We start from the raw sequence: 24,162 nt of genomic DNA, 5'->3' as shown, positions 1-24,162 counted from the left end.
TGCTGCTTTGTTCTGATATCTTCCTCTCACTTTCTTCTAGAAAGTGCTTACTTGAGATATGACAGGGTTCAAGCTTACCCAGAGATCACAACCACTGACTCAGGAGCTCCTCTTCCTGTGAGATGCTGCTGGTTGAAATTAGGGACCAAGGAATGAAGATGAGGATGCAGCAACTTGCATATAGCCTCTGCCCTCTTCAGCTATCCAAGCACAAGGACCAGTTGTGGCAAAAGCCAGCGATGCTTTAATTTGGCCATCTCTGATCAGGACTGATGTGACATTTTCCACTGAGCAAACAATCCGCTGTCCAGCCACTTGTGCCAAATGGCATTAACTGGTCTGCAGGGTGATGGCCCCTTTCAGCTCTGGCTCCAAAGAGTTAATGGTCAGTGTATTGGTTCAGCATCAGGCCATCTGCTCTGTCCTGTGTAGCTGTATATAAAAACTTCTCGTATGCACCGCCCATGTATCTATGTGAGAAGTAGACACATGTACTCTCAGAGAAGGTACCACTCAGCTCAATATAGAAGTTGCTCCCTAGTAACAGTTCTTGGGATTTCTGAAGTCAGCCTTTAATTCAGTTTTCTTTCAGGTAGCTCGCTTGATGGAGAACTGGAGCTGTTGAAGTTCTTCTCACAATTTGTTTTCTAAATTCTGCACTCTATTCTGCCAAATTTGTCTTTTGTGGAAGCTATCCTGCTGCCGCTACTGATCATCTGGCTGTGGATCCCCTGAGAAAGCTGGATTCAGGAGAGAGAACAGGAAGTTCTTCACTTAATACCTAATTCAGTGTCATAGGTAGTAATGGCCAATGGCTTATATCAGGGGTGGCCAACGGTAACTCTCCAGATTTTTTTTGCCTACAACTTCCATCAGCCCCAGCCATTGGCCATGCTGACTGGGACTGATGGGAGTTGTAGGCAAAAAACATTGGCGAGCTATCGTTGGCCACCCCTGGCTTATATGAAGACAACTAACATATGGATGTTGGGTATATCTACAGCTATGGGCCACAATAGCTAAATGAACCTTCCATGCAGTGTATCTCTGGTTATGTATACACTTGAAAAAATAAGACTTTATAAATTAATCAAAAGGGGGGAAAGTTTGTTGAGGGCTGACCATGCTTTAGTAGGCATGAAATCTTGATAGCAATAGGTTGGAAGGAATGGGAAGGGAAAATTAAAACCCATGAACACTTATAATGTCCAGCAGGGGAAAATTTGGGTAAGGGATGGGGGAATTCCCAAATTAATTTCCTTCCCCGTTTCCAAGCTTTTTTGGTCCCATAATGGACAATAGTCATGTGACAGAGACCCACCCACAGACAAGATTGGTATTTTTACATACTAGGCAGTCTCCTGCTGTAAGCAGAAAGGTATTAGTTTGTGAATTAACTCCCCCACCCCGATTTGATGAGGACTGAGCATATTCCTTGCCTACCAGAAAGCATCTGCAGAAAGCAGCCTTGACTCTGGAAAGTTCATACTCCTGAAAATCTTGTTGGGCTCTCAGATGCTACTGAACTTGAATCCAGCTGTTCTACTGGAGACCAACATGGCTGCCCTCTGAAACTGCCAGAAAATAAAAGATGTTGAAGTTGAGTGCCAACTGGAAAAAAATGAGCAAAAGGGGGAAGATTGTGGCTTACTTGAGCCCCTTTTACTCAAGTACCCTTTTACTCACCTTACTTCATGGTGAGGAGGGTTAGGATTGAGGGAAGGCCACCCTATAATGCACCTCTTCCCAGCCCAGGTGATTACAAATCAGAGCCAGATACATTAATTGATTGACTGCATCTTCCCCAAGGATTCTTTTAAGTTGTGTATTAATTGACTGATATATTAATTGATTGACTGCATCTTCCCCAAGAACTCTTTTAAGGTGTGGAAGTTGTGAAAGGAAAAATTCTCATATAGTTTAAAATACCATGAAACAGTGTGTGTGTGTGGAAACAGAACTGTACGAGTTACCACGTGGGCTAGGGAGGAAAGTGTATTTTTTTAAAGTCCCCCTTCCCATACTCTGTCCTTGGATTTAGGAACACATTCCCTACTTCCTGTTCATCTACCACCATAGATTTCATCGATCAGGATAATGAAGTTCTAGTACTATACTGCTGAGGTTGCAGTCTCAATGTGCAGGAAACTAATTGTCTAGCCCTGGACCTCAGAAATTTTATGCCCCTTCATTAAGGATGGAGACAATTCCTCTGACTTCTTTCTTCCTTGAAGGACCCCTACTTGGACATATGTTCATTTCAAGAAGCTAAAGAGCACTCCCTCACAGGGTTTGAAAGTTGTCCAAAAGTGTCAGCAGAAGGTACAATGATTTATTTTTAAACAGGGTGACCACCAAATGGTGGTGATGTGTCCTGAAAAGAAGTTAGCAAGAACTTGCATAATGTGAATATTTCTCCCCCCCCACCCCGTTGTCTTTCTTCTAGTGCTTTGTGGCCCATAAACCTACAGAATCTGTCCCTTCTTCCCTAAGGTAGTTAGCTATCTGGACAAGCAATAGCAGTCCATTTGTTTGTTTGTTTTTGCTTCTCTGAATCCAATTCATTAATAACCTTCTTTCCAGACCATATTAATCAAGGAAATAGTTGACCCTTTCTTTAGTGTGAGGTGCATTGATTGCTAGTCATGCAGATATATCTTAAAAGGGCATGCAGATATATCATAAAAGAGCTTAGGGATTTGAATAGCAGGCTGACGTTGCAAGTTTTTCATAGCTCTGTAAAGCATGATGAATTAGTAATGTCCCTTTGTGGAGTCCCTATGAAGAAGAGGCATTTACAGGGAAGAGGAGATCCATCCTAGATGAACAATTCAGTTTTCTCAACAGTCCTCCCCTCAAGCTTTCCCATTGAACCTCTTTTGTTTATGGCAGTTCACTAGTAGAGAAGAAAATTGTGGTATGGAACATTATTCTAGAACAAGGGTGGGGAATCTCCATCCCGAGGGCTGTATACGGCCCTTGAGGTCATAGTGTGGCCCTCGGGGATTGCTGGACTGAACTGAGCCATGTGGCAGCCTCCCTGCGGCCTAGCTGGCCAGTGAGGATGGTGGGGCCCAGCCATGCTGTGCAGCAGCCTCCCCAGGGCCAGGCAGGGATCACAGGGCCCAGATGTACTGTGCGGCAGCCTCCCTGGGGCCTAGCTGGCCGGACAGAATTGCTGCAGGGCCTGGAAGTTACTGTCACAGTTCACTTTGCACTTGATTATCCCAGATGGTGTAGCCTAATATGCTAATGAGTGTGTGATGTAATATGCTAATATTAGGGGATGTGGTCTAATATGCTACTGAGTTCCTGCTGGGCCCTGGACCTATGCATTTGCCTAGGGCAGTGGGCCATGTGTGTGTGTGCGCGCGCCCACCAGATTAGGTTCTCCCCACATGACTTCAAAAAGAAAAACAATTATTTGCGTTAATTTTTCTGGCCTGAATCATTCTCCCTCAGTGGAGCATTGTTTTTTAAGTTGATAATTTCTTATGGCCTGTGAATAATGTTATAAATATCCATATGGCCTTTGGTAGAAAAAAGGTTCCCCACCCCTGTTCTAAAAGATGCCTAAAAAGAGGCAGTATGTTGTAATGATTAAGAATTGGACTGGGATTTGAGAGATCCTCGTTCAAAGGCCCCGCTGGTGGACCTCTTGATGGCCATTGTGTGACACAGAGTGTTAGACTGGGTGGGCCTGATCCAACATGGCTTCTCTTATGTTAAAGACTCTCTATGCCATGATGTTCATTGGGTTCAGCTCAACCTAACTTGTAGAGTGGTTGTGAAGAATAACTGAGGAAGACAGCACCATATCTGCTGCTCTGAGATCCTTGTAAGAAAGGTGAGATAAAAATGTAATAAATAAATTATAGATCTCAATGATAGTAATCAACATAACCCTCTCCCAGTTTGTGGATGTTGGCAAAAATTACTACTGGATTAAATTTAATGACACATTAGACTCCCCAAAAAATTGTCAGGGAACTCTTACCAGTGGATGTTTCAAAAGATGTTTGAATATGTGGAAAATTTTGGAAATGTCCTCCCCCCATTAAAACAAAAATCAACTGTTCTGGCCAGATTAACACCACTTGCCTGAAGTTTCAGAAGCACAATATATTTTTATACACAGCAAGATGAATACTTTTTCTTTCCTCTCCAGTATTTTCCCTGCCATGTATTCACAGTCAGTAAACTAAAGTTGCTAAAGGTTCTGTGTATATTTTATAAAGGAATGCTGTTTACTAACTCTGGTTTGTTGTGTTTCAAATGATCCAAATGGCTGTTCATGAAGAAGTGCATTTAATCACTCATTTGGAAATAAATCCATACAACAATTTGCCTGTAATTAGGTTTTCTTTTTTCCTTTTAATTGAGAAAAGTGGGAAAGTGCCAGAGACAAGCTACACTTTTTAAAAAACAAACCTGAACTGTTTCCACATTGGGATTTCCCCCTGGGTGGCACAGAACATGTCCCCACTTGATTTAGGAATTTCCACAGGATGCTGCACTCTTTTCAAGTTCAGCATGTGAAGCTCCCAGGGTTTTCCTCTTTAAACTGGAGTGTGTGCGCCCCCCCCCCCCCCCACACACCCTCTGTCTGCAGCCAATCCAAGTAAGATTACAGAATTTAGTGTTACCTTCAAAATGTTGGCACTCAGCTCCTATGGTCCCCCTTTAGCACTAAGAAAAGGTTGCCAAGCTCCAAGGGGTAGCTGGTGATTTCCTGCTGTTACAAATGATATACAGGCAACAGCAAATAGTTCACCTGGAGAAAATGACCACTTCAGAAAGTGGACTCTATGGCATTATACCCCATTGAAGTCCCTCCCCTCCACAGACCTCGCCCTCCTCAGGCTTCACTCCCAAAATATTTAGGAATTTCCCAACCCAGAACTGGCAACCCTACTTTAACAGGTCTTAAAAAACCAAACATCAAACCCTAGCTACCTGATTATTGACAGTCACAAGCAGGAAGAGGGTGTGGAGGGGCAATACCAGTAGTGAGCAGCATGGGGAAAGGGGCAGGGGTGAATGCTGTTCCCATGTGCACTTCTATCCTGCTTCTTGCACAATAGGGGTGGTTTTTCTGCTTCCTTGTGGAAGCAGCTCTGGAGATGATGTGAAAGAGAGAGCACTGCTCATCCCATATTTTCCACTGGCTAATAGATTTGGCTTTTAATATAACCTAAAAACCTGAGAAAACTGTTTGATCAGGGACAACAATGAAAGACAAGAAATGTTCATGACAGGAAGTGTTATTTTTCTTCAGCCTGGGAAAGGGAAGGAAGGAAGGATGCTAGTCTAAACTTCTTACTGCTCTGAATTTGAATGACAAGATAACTGGATTGGGGAGACCCAGACTCAAATCCCCACCCAGCCATGAAGCTTGCTTGGTGATCTTGAACTAGTTACTCTGCCATTCAGCTTTGCAGGTTTGATGTGAGAACAAAAAGGATGGGGGATAACTTTCTGCTCCTTGGAAAGAAAGAGCAGGATACAAATAAATAGTAAGATAGTTTAGTTGGAAGACCACTAACAATGGATACCCCAGTTCTGGTCACAAGTTCTTCAGTCTTGACTGGATTTAGTTTGAAACTAGTTGCTCAAACACTCCCCCCTCCCCAATTCTCACCAGTGATGTGTCTGTGCTCAACTACTTCTGTTTGCAAGTACAAAACCTCTATTATGTATACAGCAAGCAAGTTAAGGAGAAGTTCTCCCTGAACTTCTAGTTTTCTGTGTAGAGGATTTTTTCTTTTTTTGTATGGAGTAAAGTTCAAGTGAATGAGCCCCTGAGCGCCTACAGGCAGGCTGAATTGAAGTGGTACAGCTGGACACAGGTGTACCATCTCAGGCTACAGTGTAAACAACAAGACTTCGCCATGGACATTTTAAACAGCACATGGCAGCAATTCAGAAGTGTAATGAAGAGGTAGAAAATAGAAGAAAACAGTTTCTCTCAAAAGTGGCTCAACCACACTTTGCTAGCCTGACACAAGTGGGTTTATATGAACAGGTAAATCAGTTCTGCTAGCAGCTGGTTACTAACATGGAATGGAGAGAACTACAGAAAATTACACAGAAGTTGGCCATGGTCAAATTAGTAACAAAAACTTCAACTATTTCCAAAAGGAAACCCCAAAACTGCAAAAATCCCAAGCCACTTCAATATCTTCACATTTCATATCGGGCGTTTTCGCACTCACCTTCAGCCGGCGCGACCCCCCTCTTCACCGCGCAGGATCTGCGCGGATTTCGCACGTAAAGCCGCGGAGCAGCCGGAAGAGCTGGAAACTCCCGGCGCTTTTGCGGCGCAAACGTAAACCGCCAAAAAGCAGTTTCTTTTTGTGCGGCTTTTGTGCCGGGAGTTTCCGGCTCTTTCGGCTGCTCCGTGGCTTTACGTGCGAAATCTGTGCAGATCCTGCGCGGTGAAGAGGGGGGTCGCGCCGGCTGAAGGTGAGTGCGAAAACGCCCATCAAGTACCAATCTTCTTCTGTGGACTCCAAAGAAGAAGAGTGGTGCTTGCATTTTGCTCCATAGAAGAAAATTGGTGTTTGATATGAAATGTGAATGTATTTAAGCGGTTTGGAACTTATAAGATTGTAGAAAACTTTCTATCCCTCCATGAGTAAGGTTGACTGAAATGCACTGACCAGCTAGTGAGCAATGTCAGAGGTGGTTTTGGGGTTTGGCGGTTTTGGGGTGTCCTGTATAAGATTCTGGATTTTATACCAATTGCAAACAGAAGACACATAGCACAAGCACTTTATTGAACTGGATGAATTTATTATTATATCAACATATGGGACAACATTGCATATTTTTGGACTGAACCTTTGAACTGTATACTGTTGGAATGAATTTTGACTTTAAATATTCTTGAAAATTATATATTTTGGAAATAGTTGTTCTTGTTAGTAATTTGACCACATTTAGTAATTTGACCAGTTAAAGCTGGTATCTTACTCATATAAAGCAGGTGAGCTATGATCACCCACCTGAAAACAGTAGTTTCTTATCTACCATAATATATTTTCCCCTCCTTCTCATGCCTCCCTTTCTTGAATGGTCGAGAAAAGGAGTGGCTGTTAAAAAAATAGATCTGAGTTATAGTTCCTACATTTTTGTGATTTGCTTCATGAATTCTATAGACAGAATCCAGATGTTTAACCCACAACCCCCAAGGCATCCACCTGCTTGGCAAAGAGAGAAGGCCTGGACCAAATGGCTAAAATCTGGTTCTTTCTATCATTAGAAATCATTGTGTCTGTATTCAAATAATAACGAGATTCTTGTGGCATGCGTACCTTGGAGAAACACTTCAGGCTCTTTCCATGCAAACAATTTTGCTTTGCAACAAAATGTACATTTGGCTCTTGTTTATTATACATCATCTGTGGGCCTATTGCCATTCTGTAAACTTAAGCTGTTATTATACCAATTTAACTATGTTGGCGTCCCTCAAAGAATCCTGGGAATAGTAGTTTGATGAGGGAGATAAGAAACCTGTTAGAGATGCCTAGGTCCATTTACAGAATAACAGCTCCCAAGGGAGAGAGGGAGCCACAATTATACTCTGTGATTAGAGGGTTGGATCTGGCCAACTTTTTCACTCAGTGTCATTCAGTTCCCCTTCATACTACAACCTCCAGCCCACATGGCTTTTGGACTTGCAGGTCCTGTGATTCTCAGCATAGCCTTTTGAGTGCTCTAAGAGGACACCTCCCTTTTTCATCAGTAGAAAAGCTGATTGGATGTAACAGATATCCTAAATGTCTTCGCTCAGGGATGCACTTCTGCTGGAGAGATATCACGTTTTCTTAGCAATCAGGGTCAAAGCAGACAAGACACTGAAAGATCTATGAATTAATCTCCCAAATAAATAGGAATTTTATTCAGATTTGGGTGTGGGAGGAGCAAGGGCTCCAGGTCTCCACTATGGAGGGAGGCCTCTCACCAGCAACCCTTGAGCCAGTTTGGTATAGTGGTTAAGTGTGCGGACTCTTATCTGGGAGAACCGGGTTTGATTCCCCGCTCCTCCACTTGCACCTGCTAGCATGGCCTTGGGTCAGCCATAGCTCTGGCAGAGGTTGTCCTTGAAAGGGCTGCTGTGAGAGCCCTCTCCAGCCCCACCCACCTCACAGGGTGTCTGTTGTGGGGGAGGAAGGGAAAGGAGATTGTGAGCCGCTCTGAGACGCGTCGGAGTGGAGGGCGGGATATAAATCCAATATCATCTTCTTCTTCTTTCTTCTTGCTGCTGAATCCCCTGAAGTGACATCATGTCGTTCTGGGAATCACTGATGCCCGTTTTCCCCGGAAGAGATTTCATGTTGCATGCAGTACCAGCACTTCCTATCTCCAGCTGGGTGTCAGCCATTAGCTGGCAACCCTAGGGAGGGAGGCTTCTTTATGCTTTCTCTTGAGGCTGTCTTCCTGACCTCAAAGGGCTCCCTGGAGTTGCACTTTGTTTTGATGGGTGGAAACTACAGGTAATACAAAGGATTTTATGTTGTTGTTCCTAGCTGGACAAACATCAGCTCTGGGAGGCTGTGTGAGAAAAGGATGGCATGTGGGAAACAATTAACTCCCTTTCTACTGCTCCACTGATTCCTAACCGCTAGTGACTGCTATAATAATGGGTCTCCCACTGTCTCATCTTGTTTGGCTCATAAAAGCTCAATATTTTGTTGGGGCAGTATATTCATGATACATCTGCCCTACAGACTTAAAATTTCTTGAAGAGTCTTTCTCATGGATGTTCAGAGAAAGCTATGGATGCCGATTTGAATATAAACTCAATATACACCTAAACTGTGCTCTTTAATTAAAAAGTATGCTGGTACTCATGTATAAAGTTGCAGTGATTTTCACTCAGAACTTAGAACTTTGGATTCCAAAAAGTGTCAATACACAGTGCAGGAGAGTACCATCACAAAAAACCCTTGCAACAGAGGTTGTATATGTGTAGACACGAGATAAAATAAGAGAGATTAATTTTCAGTTCCACAGGAAATAAAATCTGACTGCAAATTCTCCAAGCTGCCAATCATTTCTGTAAACAAGATAGTTTGACAGTATGCAGCCAAAAGGATGGCACATGAAAAGTCACATGGGTCAAAGTAATCAATCAAAGAACATGCTGGTGCTACAGAACATGCAGTGTCAAATGATTTCAGTGAGTTACAAGGATTTGATAAAAAGATTAATGTTTTCAATTTACCACATATTCAGTCTCTTTTCATATTTTGAGCCCACTCTTCCCCCAAAGACCTTGAAGTGAAAAACATAGCTGGAATTATCTCATTTCTTATTCACAGAAGTCCTGTGAGGCGAGTTAGGCTGAGAGCAAGTGACTTGCTCAAAGTTACCCTCTGAACTATGACCCAAGTTGGGATTCAGGCTACCATGCTTCCCCCAGTCCAAATTTAACTTTCTAATCCAGGGGTTCCCAATGTGGTGCCTGTAGGTGCCATGGCTCCTACCAAATGCTTTTAGAAAGTGAGCTGAGGACTGTTGCCCAGCTTGAGATGCCGGCCTCTGGGTGGGACCTGGGAATCCCCTGGAATTGCAGCTTATCTCCAGACTTCAGAGTTCAGGTCCCCTGGAGAAAATGAATGTTTTGGAAGGTAGATTCTGTGCCATTGTACCCCACTGAGGTCCTTGTCTTCCCCAGGCCCCATCCCTAAATCTCTACCTGTCTTATTCCTCTTTCCCAGTGTGTTTTCAAAATTCCTCCTCTTCTCCCTGGGCTTCATCCGTGTGTGTGGCTCCACCGTGTGTGTGGCTCCATTGTACCCCACTGAGGTCCTTGTCTTCCCCAGGCCCCATCCCTAAATCTCTACCTGTCTTATTCCTCTTTCCCAGTGTGTTTTCAAAATTCCTCCTCTTCTCCCTGGGCTTCATCCGTGTGTGTGGCTCCACCTCCAGTGCACCTCAAGCACACCTCCAGCACACCTCAAGCAGCCCATTCCATGACTGTGCCTGCCATTTTGTATTAGAATTCCACAGGTGTGCAGGGGGTCAAAAAGGCTGGGGATCCCTGCTCGAATTACTGCATTATAGGAGCTCTCTGTCCCTGAGTATCTGTTCAGATATAATACAAACTCTTAAAAGTGTCCTAATAAGGAATGAGCATGGTTCACCAACACAAATCTCCTTTAACACCTGTAGAAAAGCCAATTTAATTGAATTTAACAAAGCTTTGCCAGTTGGCAGCTAGGCTGAAAGTGGCTCTGACCTTAACAGAATGTTAGCACCAGACTAAACATTTGCACTAGGTCTCGTCTCTCTTCCAGAATTAACACTATCTGGTGGTGCATGGTTTCAAAGTCTGGCGGTACTTTTCTAATTAGTAAAGGACCGCAGCTTGGCAGGATTTGGCCCTGCCCTACCCTACTCACCCTGGCCTTGAATCTTGGAAAGTTTACATTAACCTCCCCTCCCCATTTCCTCCCCTACTTCTTCACTCATTCTAAATGTTTATTTAATAATCCTGAAAGAGCTATTAAGCTTCCTGGGTTTAAATGTTTGCTAAATACCCTGTCAGTTCTACTTCAGTTGAGAATGCTTGCATCAAAATGAAGCTTTGAGTCTTCAGAGAAAGGTGAGAAATTACACCTTGCTCCCATAGACCCTGTTCCTCCTCTCAGCCTTCCAAACATAGTCCAAGCAGCTCCATAGCTGAATATCTAAGAGTTCCTAGAACTGATTTAATGGATAGGGAAGGGATTAAGCCTGTCAGATCAGCCTCCGATTAACAACACAGAGTCACTGTGCCATGCTTCGTTTGTGAGCACATATGGCTGTGATTAGTCAATATGACAAGGCCTGCTCTGGTGCCAGAGTAGCTGCTTCTGTGCCTATCTTAGTAGGTTTCTCTAAAGTTTGATTTATGAATTTCATTTATGCCTTTGTTTTACACAGTTTGGTAATCACTGGAAGCTACTTCCAGAGAGCGGCAAGGTTAGTGTTTGCTGTTATCCCAAATGACGCCCCCCCCCCCCCCCCCCCTGAGTCTAGGGTTGCTAGGTCTGGGTTAGAAATAGTGTTGCCAGCTCTGGACTGTGAAATTCTTGGAGATTTTGGGTGTGGAGCCTGTGGAGGGTAGAGTTTGGGGAGAAGAGGGAGCTCAGTGGACTTTATGGCCATGAAGCCCACCTTCCAAAGCATCCATTTCCCCCCGGGGGAATGGATCTCTTCTACCAGGAGATGTTATAATTCCAGAAGATCTCCAGCCACCACCTGGAGACTGGAAACCCCGGTTGGAAAATACCTGGAGACTTTGGAGGTGAATCCAGGAGACAGTGAGGTCAGGGAAAGGGAGGGGCCTTGGCAAATAGGGTTTCCAAATAGGGTTTCCAAGTCTGTATTGGAAAATGCCTGGAGACTTTGGGGGGTGGGTCCAGGAGAGGGTGGGGTTTGGGGAGGGGAGAGGCCTCAGCATGGTACAATGCCATAGGGTCCACCATTCAAAGCAGACATTTCCTCCCGGGGAGCTGATTTCTGCCAGCTGGAGTTCAGATGTAAAAGTGGGAGATATCCAGGCTCCACTTGGGGGCTGCAAACCATAAAGAGTCATGTGGGAAAGGGACTGGAGATCAAGCTGTAAGGCTCCATGTATAGCTCCCCCCTTGATAGTATTTTGTACCAAAATGAAAATTCCTTTTAATAAAGTTCTAAACAATCTTCTACAGACAGTATAACTTCTTTTCACATATCCATCCACCTGCTCATGGGTACAATAATGATGGAGAGTCCAAGTCTCAATCACAGTTTTTCTATCACAGGACTCCGCTCTCCATCAAAAAGTCATGGCTTCAAAGTATAATCCAAAATTTCTCAGCCAAAAAATTCCATATTCTTTTGACAGAATAACGCAGCAACAAGCAAAACCTGTCTAAGGTCCTGTTTTGCTGGCCACTTTTTCCAAGCTCTGTTTAAAACAATTTCAGAAAACACAATATCAAAAAGTGCATCACCATATCTTGAGAATCACAACTACAAACACATCCCCCAAATATACATCTCTCACCTCAACTAGATACAATATACTCTTCAATTCTTAAACCAGGCTCTCTCACAAATTTCCATACACCATTTCATTTCCAAAGGGAAGTAACAAGCAAAGTTCGATCCTCCAGTTCAATTACTCCAAACCCATGTCCGTTAAAGGGACATGTTTGCTCATTCTTAACTAAATTTCCCACCATACTGGATTATTTTATAGAATACAGAGAATAGTTTTCCTGGGGAAAATGGATGCTTTGGAGGGTGGACCCCACTGGTCCTTGATATTCCCAAACTCCATCCCCAAACCTCCAGGAGTTTCCCAACCTGGATCTGGCCACCCTATCCTCCATCCCCTGCCAAGGGGTGGGGTGGATCCTGGCAACCCTATGAGAGAAAGTGGCTGAAGTCACTGGGGATCAGGGACATTTAAGACGGGCTATGCTAGTGGACAGATCAGGATCCCCAAGAGCCACACTGAGCACTTGGACTGCTATTTGCCTAATCCCAGGTTTGTTTCTTCTTCTGAACTTTCATTCTGGGCTTCTGTCTTCTTCCCATCTTTAGTAGACTATCTTGCCTCCTGTATGGTGTAGGTTGTCTGAAGAGCTCACAGTAGTTCTCAAATCCTGGCAAACAGATCTGTTAATTTCTGTCATGCTGAAGTGGCCCAAATATACATTCTGGTGCTTCCCATCCCAGCCCACTTCTCTTAGAAAGATGTCAGAACTGAGTTACTGCTTATTTCTAACCAACCTGGAAAATACATTGATAGGCCTTATTTGGGCAAAGGGCAGTTTGGGATGCTTGGCACATTCTGAATCTCATGATGTAGAGGACTGAAGATGCAGAAGAATAATCTGAATGAGGCAGATTCAGAATATGTTAGGGTCCTAACCTGAAATTTAAAGGCTGCCTTCTTGCAATCTACATGTAAACTGTGTAAGAAGTGCTACTGCCTAGTCTCTCACTTTCTTCCCTTCCCTTCCTCTGTTGTTTTCCACTGCCGTTGAGCTGTGAAATGTAAGCCTCTCAGCATATGGGTATTTTAATTATGTTACTTTGTAAAGAGCCATATGCATTGATGGTGCATGCAGTAAAATTAGGGCTCAAAGTTAGTGAAAAGTCAAACTGAAAGCAGGTCACCTCTTTCCACTGTTATTTTGTGGGTTATTGTGAGAGGGCTGTGAAAACATTTATTTTATGATCCCCAATTGTTTGTAGTTCTTGATTGGTTATGCTCATGCTTATGATTTGTACATGAAATATTTACTACACTCTAAACTAGTTCCACTTTATCAGCAAATAGACAGTTACAGTTCAGATTGGTCACACAACATCATGGTGACATCACATCCTAAATGTGATCCTTGGCTATGTGGTATTATGTGAAAAGGAAAGTAGCAAAGGGAGGAAAAGTGGCTACAAGCATCAGTGAAAAAGGTGGATTTTTCAGTAGTGGTTTCAGCTGTCCTGAATTTTTAAGCAAAAAAGAAAAAGGAATCTGGAAACATTCAGCTCAGTTATAAGATAACCCTGGGCTTTTTCCGAGTAGGAGCAGATAGGAACGCAGTTCTGGCTGGCTTGGCATCAGGGGTGTGGCCTAATATGCAAATAAGTTCCTGCTGGGCTTTTTCTACAAAAAAGCCCTGCAGATACCCATTAGGAATCTAAGCTTTTGTTGTAAACTGATGCTCAACTAATCATCAGGACCCATAACAAAGGTTGTCAGTGGAACACTAGCCATGGGGGCTATGTGCTGGATCTAGGGTAATGACAACAGAGAATTCCCCTATGCCCAGAGGTGGCTGTCCCATGAATTAAAGTGCATTATTTGTCACGGGAACTGGATTTAAGTCACTGTTAAGAGTGAAAGATAAAGGGGTTTGACCAATATGACACCATCTGCTATTTTGTCCTTGTGCAACAGCTATTCATATTAACAGTGCTAGTGCAGAAGAATTTTCTTAGCAGATTAGGACTCATGGATTAGTGCCTATATGCATGTGCATGTGTATGTGTGTGCACATGCTCAGTGGGACTGAGTTTTTGGCTATAGTGTCCAAAATGTTTTGGGCCAACCCTAACCATGTCTCACTGTTCCTTTTATCAAAAGTGGGGCTCACTTCTCCTGCAACAATTTTCTGCCACACCAGAAGCAGTGCCAAGAAATCACCAAAAAACCATAACTCAGTCCCATAAATAACCCTTGTCACCAAAAGTAAGAATTGTCCCCAGGTGACCAGGCTATAAAGCATTACAGAAGTGGATCCTTTTCAATTTTGGAACAACAGCCAACGAGTATAGATACATGTGAGAAGGCAGGCTAGCGAGCATTTTTATGAGCTAGTAATTTTGGCAAACTCCTTTACAGGGTCATTGCCTTTCAGCACCATTTCATCATCCACCTTCTCAGAGACCCAGTCGGGGAGAAGCCTGCCTAATATGTCTGTTGGAACAATATACTGTTGTCCACTCTGCAGAGATCCCAGAGTTGCAGCCCACCTTCCTCCATGAATGGCAGAAGAACATCCATATCCCAAATCCCCCAAGCTAAAACAGAAAAGGAGGCAATTTCAGCAGCAGCAGCAGCAGCCTCACATTCCTTTCACTCTTGACGACAGGGAAAATGCCCTGGGCATTGGTGGCTACAAAGCCTTGCTGGTTCCATTCCCTCTTGTCACTAACACAGACAATTTCTGTCACAATAAACGGCAAAGAATGGATAATCTCCCTGGGTAACTGTGAGGAGATTAGATTCTGCTCCTGCTTTTTTGCTGGGTGACTGCCTCTGAATGGCACGGGCCCTCTGCATTTCCTGCTCACTGGAAGGCTCTTTAGCAGTCTTTGTCCCAATGGAAACCTCAGGCTTTTGAGATTCTTGGTACAGGGCAGGAGGGCCCTGGGTTATACAGGACAAGAGGCCACCACTGAGCCTACCAGATTCCCTGGAGCTGGGAGATAGTTCAGCTCAAGCACTCTGCTCATTGGGAGGTAGATTTCGATTTTTTTACACATGCTAATATAGACATCTGAAAGCCAGCATTGCATATACATTGTGTAGGGCAAGAAAGCTAATGCTGAAAAGGTGTCAGCTTGATAGCCTAACCTTTGCTGAGCTCCCAAAAAGGTCTGCCACAGGCTTGAAATGGGGTCCCTTTCAACAAATTCATTTTGGTTGGGGGGTTTTTGTGTGGGGGTGCCACAAAAAGGCTGTTCATTTAGCATAGGGTTTAGTTTTTGTTTTTTAACTCCCCAAACATCTTTGTTGTCCTAAGCTGTCTTGTTTTCTTGACATGTTTAGGGAAGACTTGTTCTCTGGGAATTTAATCTCCCAGCTCTGTTCTGCAAAAAATCTGTTCTTCGCTTTTTGTATAAATCAATGATTGGAGATAACAGTGAGGGCCTTTGTGCTCCACTTTAGCATTTCAGCAGGGAGATACATCTGCTTGCACTTATGAGCCTGCATGCAATTATGAGTTTATGGCCTAGCTAAAAGATCGGCAGATTTTATAGACCAATAGGAAACCTTTATCAATTCACAACTCCTCAAGTCGCAGAGAGAAAGAGAGAGAGAACTTTCATTGGAAAGAATCTGGCTTTCTCTCATACCTAGGGTAACCCTTAGCTGGATACAAGCATGATCTCTTTCTCCTACTGAATAAGCAGTCTATGATTGACTTTAATTGCATACATAGTTAACAGTATCACCCTGAATAACATCTATGTCAGGGATGGCAGAGGTTTCTGTGTAAAGATTCAGATCACTAGTTTATGTTCTCTAGAACAGTGGTCCCCAACCTTTTTGGCCCCAGGGCCAGCCCACCGACCGCAGCCCCAGAGCTGGCAGGGTGGGGGGACCCAATTCGGCCTGCCTCCCCACAGCGCCTCCCCCGCTTTCCTCCTCCCTCCTTCGCCCCCCACGCAGCCTCACCACCTCCTCCCCCCCCATTTTCCTCCTCCCTCCCCCCCCTGCAGCCTTACCACCTCTTAAAGGTGCACTTGACTCCTACTTTGTACTACTACTTCAGACCAACACGGCTGCCCACCTGGATTTATCCTCCTCCCCGTTTTCCTCCTTCAGCCCGCCCCCATGCAGCCTCACTGCCTCCCCCCCCGCTTTTCACCATTTTTAAGGCCGGGGAAGGGGTGGTGAAGCTCCTCTTAGGCTGCCCCCCCGCCAACAGCTGCGATGACTGAGGGCATGTGGCGCCCCAGGCAGGCGCCCCCTGCGGCGCTTCATACCCCCTCAGGGCTGCGATGCTTGCCCCCTCCTTCCCTTCCCTTTCTGTCCCGTTCCATCGCCTCTTCCCCCCGTGCACTGTGGCTGGCAGGGAAGGGAAGGGAAGAGAAGGAGGTGATGGAGAAGGGGGCAGGCATGCCGCAGCCGGCAGACCCCAGGCGCAGGGGGGCGGTAGGCGAAGGGACAAGAAGAGAAAGGAAGGGTGGCCGGAGGCTAGCAGCAGCGGCGAGTGATGCTGCCCTTGCCTCCTTCCCACTTGGGAAGGAGGCAAGGGCAGCGTCGCTTGGCACTGCTACAGCGGTTTTCTCGGCCGCTTAGCTGACCAGTGGGAGGTGGAGGAGGTGGAGAGGCTGCACAGAGGCGAAGGAGGGAGGAGGAAATGGGGGGAGAAAGAGGCACCACGGGGGGGGGCAGCGAGGCTGCATGGCCCATTGAAACAGGCCATGGCCCAGTACTGGTCCCCTAGAAGAGGGTATCTGAAGCCAGAGGCTCAGGCTTAGGCCTATAAAGCACCAAATAGAACAGCCCTCATTTGTTGGCCAGTCAGGGGCAGAAAGCCAGGTTTCATGTACTTATACCAGACCTGGCAGATCCAGGTATGCCCTATAGGATGCTACCTGGCACCCCATAGAGCTCTGAGGATGGGGCAAGGGTTGGATATGATGCCGAACAGGGACAAAGTCTTTTTAAAATTCTGTCAGCCACACCCTCTCAGTTTGGTTCCCTCATGACTGGAATGACCAGGATGGTTTGGGCAAAGGTTGGAAGGGAATCTCTGATTTCACCTACACTCATCGTCTGCTTGATTCCAGTCTTGAAGTAAACATGAAATGGGTTGGAATCAGACTAACCTGGCAATCCCCACCAATTTCCCCTTCCCTCTGCATATTTCCTTTACATCTTCCCTCAGGGTCACCTAACCCTGAAATGCAGCATGTCATGGAGATAAATGGGCTGCTATGAAAAGGATGGCAGAAAAGTTCTTTTCTGTTGAAGGAAAATTGAGTCTAAACCCATCCCAACCCAATCATTTCATCCCATCCCATCCTATCCTAACCCCACGGACTCACCCAATCATCTTATCTTTCTATGTGATTCACTAATGGTGGTGGCCAAATGGAGCTCTTCCATTGGCTTAGGGGTGCGTTCCATGCACTCCATAAACCATTGGCTCATGGTGGTTCAGTCAGCATCTCTGGGCTCTCACTGGCTAACTTCCCTGCCTCTGTCTACTGCAGCTCAGGAAATGTTGAACAAACCACCAAAATAGTCTTACCTCCGAGAAAGACACATCTTCAACTCTTCTCTGTGCCCTCCCTGTCAACAGGCCTCATGAAAGGCGTTGTCCCATCAATGGCCCACACAGATGGCCTCCCAGCACACGCAGCCTCCAAAGGCTGCAGAAGTAGCCAAGGAGCTGCTGCTGTAATGCAAATTGATGGCAAGGCCACGCCCCACTGGAACTGTTTTCTCAAAAGCAATGCCTGCCACCTCTTTCTTGTCACTCTCTCTCTCCCTTCTCCCCTCTGCCTCGCCCCTAGTCAGAGGCTGTTGCTAGGCAACCAAGGCTGCTTCTTTCAGTAAACAGAAAGGCCTCAAGTGAATAGAATGGCATATAGTTCACCCTTCAAAGCAGTTATTTTTTTCTGGGATGGGGAGAGAGCTGTTGTCTGGAGTTCAGTTGTGATCCCAGGAGATATCCAGGCTCTACCTGGAGGTTGGCTACCCTAGGCCTGGCAGCACCCTCTAGGTGACTTGATGCCACCTGGCTGGCATGACTTAACTAGGAAATCTTTATCCATTCACAACTAGCCAGAGGTTGTTGCTAGGCAACCAAGGCTCCTTCTTTCAGTAAACAGAAAGGCTTCGTGACTAGAATGGCATACAGTCCACCCTCCAAAGCAGTTATCTTTTCCAGGATGGGGAGAGAGGTCTGTTGTCTGAAGTTCAGTTGTGATCCCAGGGTATCTTCAGGCTCCACCTGGCTCCACCTGGAGGTTAGCTACCCTAGGCCTGGCAGCACTCTCTGGATAACTTGATGCCACCTGGCTGGCATGACTTATCTAGGCCTGGCTGTTTGCTCCTGTTCAGCAGCAGCCCCCCTAATGACAGCCAGTGTGACTTAGCAGTTGTCAACTCCAGGCTGGAAAATTCCTGGAGATTTGAGGGGTGGAGTCTGGAGAAGGTAAGGAGGACAAGTACAATGCCATAGACTCCACCCTCCAGATCAACCATTTCCTCCTGGGGAACCACTGTTGCCAATCTTGAGATGAGGACTGGAGATCACTCAGAATTACAACCACTCTCCAGATGACAGACATCAGCTCCCCTGGAGGTGGGCGGGGGGAGTGAATGCCTTCACTTGGGTGGGTGGGAAGACAGCATGGCTGGAGGGGGCACTTTCCCAGAACCTCTTTCTAGAGCTCATTGGATTTTCCTCCACAACAGGCCTTATTTTATGCCAGTTTGGTGTAGTGGTTAAGTGTGCAGACTCTTATCTGAGAGAATCGGGTTTGATTCCCCACTCCTTCATTTACAGCTCCTGGAATGGCCTTGGGTTAACCATAGCTCTCACAAGAGTTGTCCTTGAAAGGGCAGCTTCTGTGAGAGCTCTCTTAGCTCCGCCTACCTCACAGGGTCTCTGTGTGGGGGAAGAAGATTGTAAACTGCTCTGAGACTGATTCAGAGAGAAGGGCGGGGTATAAATCTGCGGTCTTCTTCTTTATTCCTAGTAAGTAATAAATAGATAGTTAACTATCGTTGTTACTTTCTGTTCTCATTGCTGTTTTTTAAAAGTTTAAGCTGACAATCATTTAGAAGGAAGAAAACCTGATTGTGGCAGTGGAAACCTAGCTGTTGGCTATCCTGACAGGACCAAGTCATCATAGGTGATACAAACAGCATAGCTGCCAGACGAAATTAGTTCCACATGTAGGAGGTTCTACAAACAGGGTCATAATTGTATTGTAAATGGCTTCCAGTGTGGATCAGCCCGGTTGTGTGGCAATTCTTTGTCATACCACCACACCCTTCTGTGGACTGCTGGTGTTTACGTGCAGAGGACCAACATTACAGCCCTTGCATGAAACTGTCACAATTTCCTAGCCAGCCTGCGAATGTAAGCAGTCATACCCAAATGTAGTTTTGGCATATGTGATCCTCTGGCTTGAGGTAAATTGCTGGAATTAGCAGAATGGCTGGAACTTGATGTGCAGTAAAACAAAGTGCCACTGTTGGCCTGACAAAGACTGAAGGCCAGGTCCCTTATTTTTATACCAGGCCTGGCCAGTCCAAAGATTTCTTCTTACTATCTGCCAGGCACAGAGGCCTGTGTTGTACACCTCTACTTCCTTCAGTTTCTGAGAAAAATGCTGAGGACCAAGTTTGCTATGATTTGTCTATATTTTGTGCAGACTATTTCAGGAGCGGCCCTCAGAAGTAGAAATTATGGACCGAGTTTGTAAACATCGTGTGTGAAGGCAGAATGTATGTCTAACAGTAACTGGTCCTCCTGCATTCTGAAAGCTGTATGCAGGATAGGGTTTCCAATCTCCAGTTGGCAGCAGGTGATCCCCTGATTTGGAGACCCTCCCCCCACTTCAAGGTTCACAGAAAATGGGGGGATGGGATAGAAATGTCTGCTGGTCACTCCATTATACCCTGTCGAGACCAATTCCCATAGGGTATAATGGAGAATTGATCTGTGGGTATCTGGGGAGGGGGCTGTTTTTTGAGGTAGAGGCACCAAATTTTCAGCATAGCATTCAGTGCCTCTCCTCAACACCCCCCCCCCAGGTTTCAAAAAGATTGGACCAGGAAGTCCAATTCTACGAGCCCCCAAAGAAGGTGCCTAGGCTTCCCAATCCCCAGGTCCCAGCGGAGGATCCCCCGGTTTTACAGGCTTCCCCCCGCCCACAGCCAGCTGGCCAGCGGGGGAAGCCCCTCCCCCACAGCCACCATGCACCTCTAGATCTCTGGCAGGATCTGCAAACAGGTCTGGTTTTAAAATGTGTGTGTTCCTTTAAATTGGAGCAGGAATGCTTTGGTTTCAGACAAGTGAGTGTGTCTGTAAAAGAGAGCAGCGTAGCCCCTGTACTTTCCAGACCTCCTTGTGCAGGCACCAGAGGCATCAGTTAAGGGTGTGTGTGTGTGGGTGAGAGAGAGAAAGGGGGGGAGAGGGGAGGAAACTCTATTATTCCCTATGGAGACTTATTCTCATAGGAAATAATGGAGAATTGATCTGCGGGTATCTGGGGTTCTGGGGGGGCTGTTTTTTGAGGTAGAGGTACCAAATTTGCAGCATAGCATCCAGCATACCTCTCCCCAAAATACCCCCAAGTTTCAAAACGATTGGACCAGGGGGTCCAATTCTATGAGCCCCAAAAAAGGTGCCCCTATCCTTCATTATTTCCTATGCAGAAGAGATTTAAAAGATGTGATGGCCAGAACTCCCTTGAAGTTCAATGATGCTTGTCACACCCTTGCTCCTGGCTCCGCTCTCAATGTCTCCTGGCTCCACCCCCAAAGTCTCCTGGCTCCACCCCCAAAGTCCCCAGATATTTCTTGAGTTGGACTTGGCAACCCTAAAGGCGCCCCTATCCTTTATTATTTCCAAATGGACGGAAGGCATTTAAAAGGTGTGTGATCCCTTTAAATGTGATGGCCAGAACTCTCTTTGGAGTTCAGTCATGCTTGTCACACCCTTGCACCTGGTTCCGCCCCCAAAGTCCCCAGATATTTCTTGAGGCGGACCTGACAACCCTAATGCAGGGGTGGGTATGCGAGTGATTTCAGGAACAAGAAAGAGCAACAGAAAAGTGTTTTCTAAATATTCCAGCCTCATAAGGATAAGTTTTTCTGTCAAAATGTAATAGTATTAGGCTGCTTGTTATAACCACTGCTCTGAAAAACTGACATGTCAGTGCAGGAAATATGGCACTGTAAAGAATCTTGTGAGGTAAGTATTAGAAACCAAGGGTTTTTTTTTAATGTTACCATTCTTCAAGAAGCTCAAAGAAGTGTTATTCCCAGCCACCCCCCCCCCCCCCCATTATTGCAACAACTCTGTGAGGTAAATTACACCTCATGGAAGAAGAATGGAAATTTGAATCCAGCTTGCCCTAGCCAGGCATACTAACTGCTACATCACACTGGTTTTCATGGAGATTTCCTACACACACACACACACACACACACAAACTCACCCACCCCAATTATGTGATCACTGCTTTCCATGCAGTAGGACTTTTGATATCCTACTTGCTTTACTTCACTGATAGGGTTGCCAACAGCTTGGACTGGAGGGGGAAAAAAGTGTCCCTTTACAGGGATTGATGTTATTTTCTTCGATGCCATGAGAAGTTTCAACTTTCCTCTTCCATGCATTAAGCCTCTGATACCGGGAGAGGATTTTTATCTCCAGGCCTGTTGGCAACTCTAATGTGGTAAAGGAATATGGTCCATAATATCTGATCTGATCAAAAGGTGTAAATTCTATTGCGGCCATGCCCATACAATTTAGAGTACCTCACTCAGCTAGACCTCTGCCTTAGGCTGTGTGGTTCACACCCCAGAAACACACTGCCCACATTGATTATGCAGTCTACTGTATAGGATTGCCAGCTTCCAGGTCCCAGCAGGGTTCTCCTCACTTTTAGGGGCTTTGATCTGCCTCCAGCCAGCTGGCTGGTGAGGGAAACCCCACCCCCAAACAAGGATGCCACTGTTCAACGTTGCTGACATGATGACATCACTTCCAGGTTATGCCATTGTGGTGGAGGGACATCATGCAGGGACACTCTGGTTTTTGGGCCAACTCTATAGCTTTGAAGGCAAAAAACCAGAGTTTTGACCCAAAACCACAGAGTCATGTGTGATGACGTTGATGCGATGATGTCCCACCTGGCCCTGGAACACCTCCCAAATTCTCCTGCCACGATGGCAAGGGGACCTGGCAACCCTTCTTCTGTGCTGGAAACTGTTGAAAGGTCGTGCTGACAAAACAGTTCAGTGGAGCTCTGCAGAAATGCAACATACACAGTCAAGAAACCTATTAAAGTCAAACAAGCTACAATAATGATTAGTCAATAACATACTGTCAGCACATGCTGAAAAGACATTAATTTCATTAGGCAGAAGCAGTTGAACAGGAAATTGAAAGAAAGAAAATTATTAGGAAAAAGGCTTTATTTAATTAAGGAAGAAACGCCCGCTATAACTGTGGTTTGTTTGCAACATTTCCAAGTTGCCCTTGTTTTTTGGTTAAAAGAATTTTTTCCATGATTCATCTATTGTTGTATTTACTGGTGGGGAAGGGGGGGTGATGAGAGTAAGAACTCTTGCTGGCTCTCGGGCAAAACTGGAGCTTACTGCTGGACTCAGGCACTGAACTCCCCAGAACCGACATGGGGTTTATATAGTATTCCAGAAATGCTCATCAGTGTCTTAAGTACATGATGATCAAACCCAAGGAAGAAGGCAGTGGTAAAAACATGAGGAAGGATGAAAAAGAAAGCTATGTTATGTATATACTGCAGACTCTGAGATGAGTAGGATGTATGTATCCTGAGAGCTAAGAGCTGAAGCTTGACAAACTGAAGGGAGGCATAGTCTGATGTGATGGCACACAGGGGTACCTGTTAAGGGCAGAAGATCTAGGGTTGCCACGCTCCAGTTGGGGCTGGTATTATTCCAGAATTGGAACTGATCAATTTTGCTAGAGGAAATGGTGACTTTGGAGGGTGGACTTTACAGCATCACATCCTTGCTGAGCTCTCTTCCCTCCCCAACTTTGTCCTCCACAGAACCACACCCAAATCTCAAAAAATTCCCCAAGCTGGAGTTGGCAGACCTAGATTTTTTTTTTTTACCGTACAAACACAGTTTATTGAGAAATATATGAGTTACAATATAGTGAGAAATAAAATACCAATACACACATACACACGTAAAGCTACCTAAATATAACACAGATGTGGGTGTTACACAGGATGTTATTAAAGCTGCTTAGTAAATAAGAGGAGCAAACAAATTCAATAAAGAACAATGCTAGAGAGGTATGCTGTTAAATACAATAGAATTTGCAATATCTTAAACTGCTCAACAACAAAATTAAAAATGAGATGTAATCTTCATGGGTTAAAGTAGGTGAAGCACAGGAGGGCCCAAATTTCCAATTTAAGAAATGTTCCCACTTACATAGTATTTTCTTCCTGTTTCCAAGATGCAATGTAGAGCCATGAGAGCCCGCCATTTTGTCTAAAAGGAAGAACTCCCATAATTTGGAAGCCCAGGACCTAATGGAAGGAGTGTCTGGTGACTTCCATTTCAGAGCTATGGCATCCTTGAGCCAGTTTGGTATAGTGGTTAAGTGCACGGACTCTTATCTGGAAGAATCAGGTTTGATTCCCCACTCCTCCATTTGCACCTGCTGGAATGGCCTTAGGTCAGCCATAGCTTTTGTAGGAGTTGTCCTTGAAAGGGCAGCTGCTGTAAGGCTTTCTTAGCTCCACCTACCTCACAGGTTGTTTGCTGAGGGGGGGGGGGAGATAAAGGAGATTGTGACTGCTCTGAGACTCTGAGATTCAGAGTATAGGGCGGGATATAAATCCAATATCATATCATAATCATCATAATCTTCTTCTTGTCTGCTGTGAACATTAAGGAGATAAGTTCACAACATGGAGTAGAAATGTTATAGTCTTCCCATATGTTCAATAAAATTAATTGAGGTGAGAGCGGAATTATCAGTCCGGTTAGCCGTTTAATTCGCAGTAGGACACTACGCCAAAAATCTGCGATGACTGGGCAGAGCCACCAACTGTTAAGAACCAACTGCACCGCAGCCTTTCCAACAAACTGAGGAATGACTTGGGGACATATGGGACAAGTGGGGAGTTAAGTAC

Source organism: Heteronotia binoei, chromosome 12, assembly GCF_032191835.1.
Source record: "Heteronotia binoei isolate CCM8104 ecotype False Entrance Well chromosome 12, APGP_CSIRO_Hbin_v1, whole genome shotgun sequence".
NCBI lineage: Eukaryota > Metazoa > Chordata > Lepidosauria > Squamata > Gekkonidae > Heteronotia > Heteronotia binoei.
Note: the sequence above shows the minus strand (reverse complement) of the source record.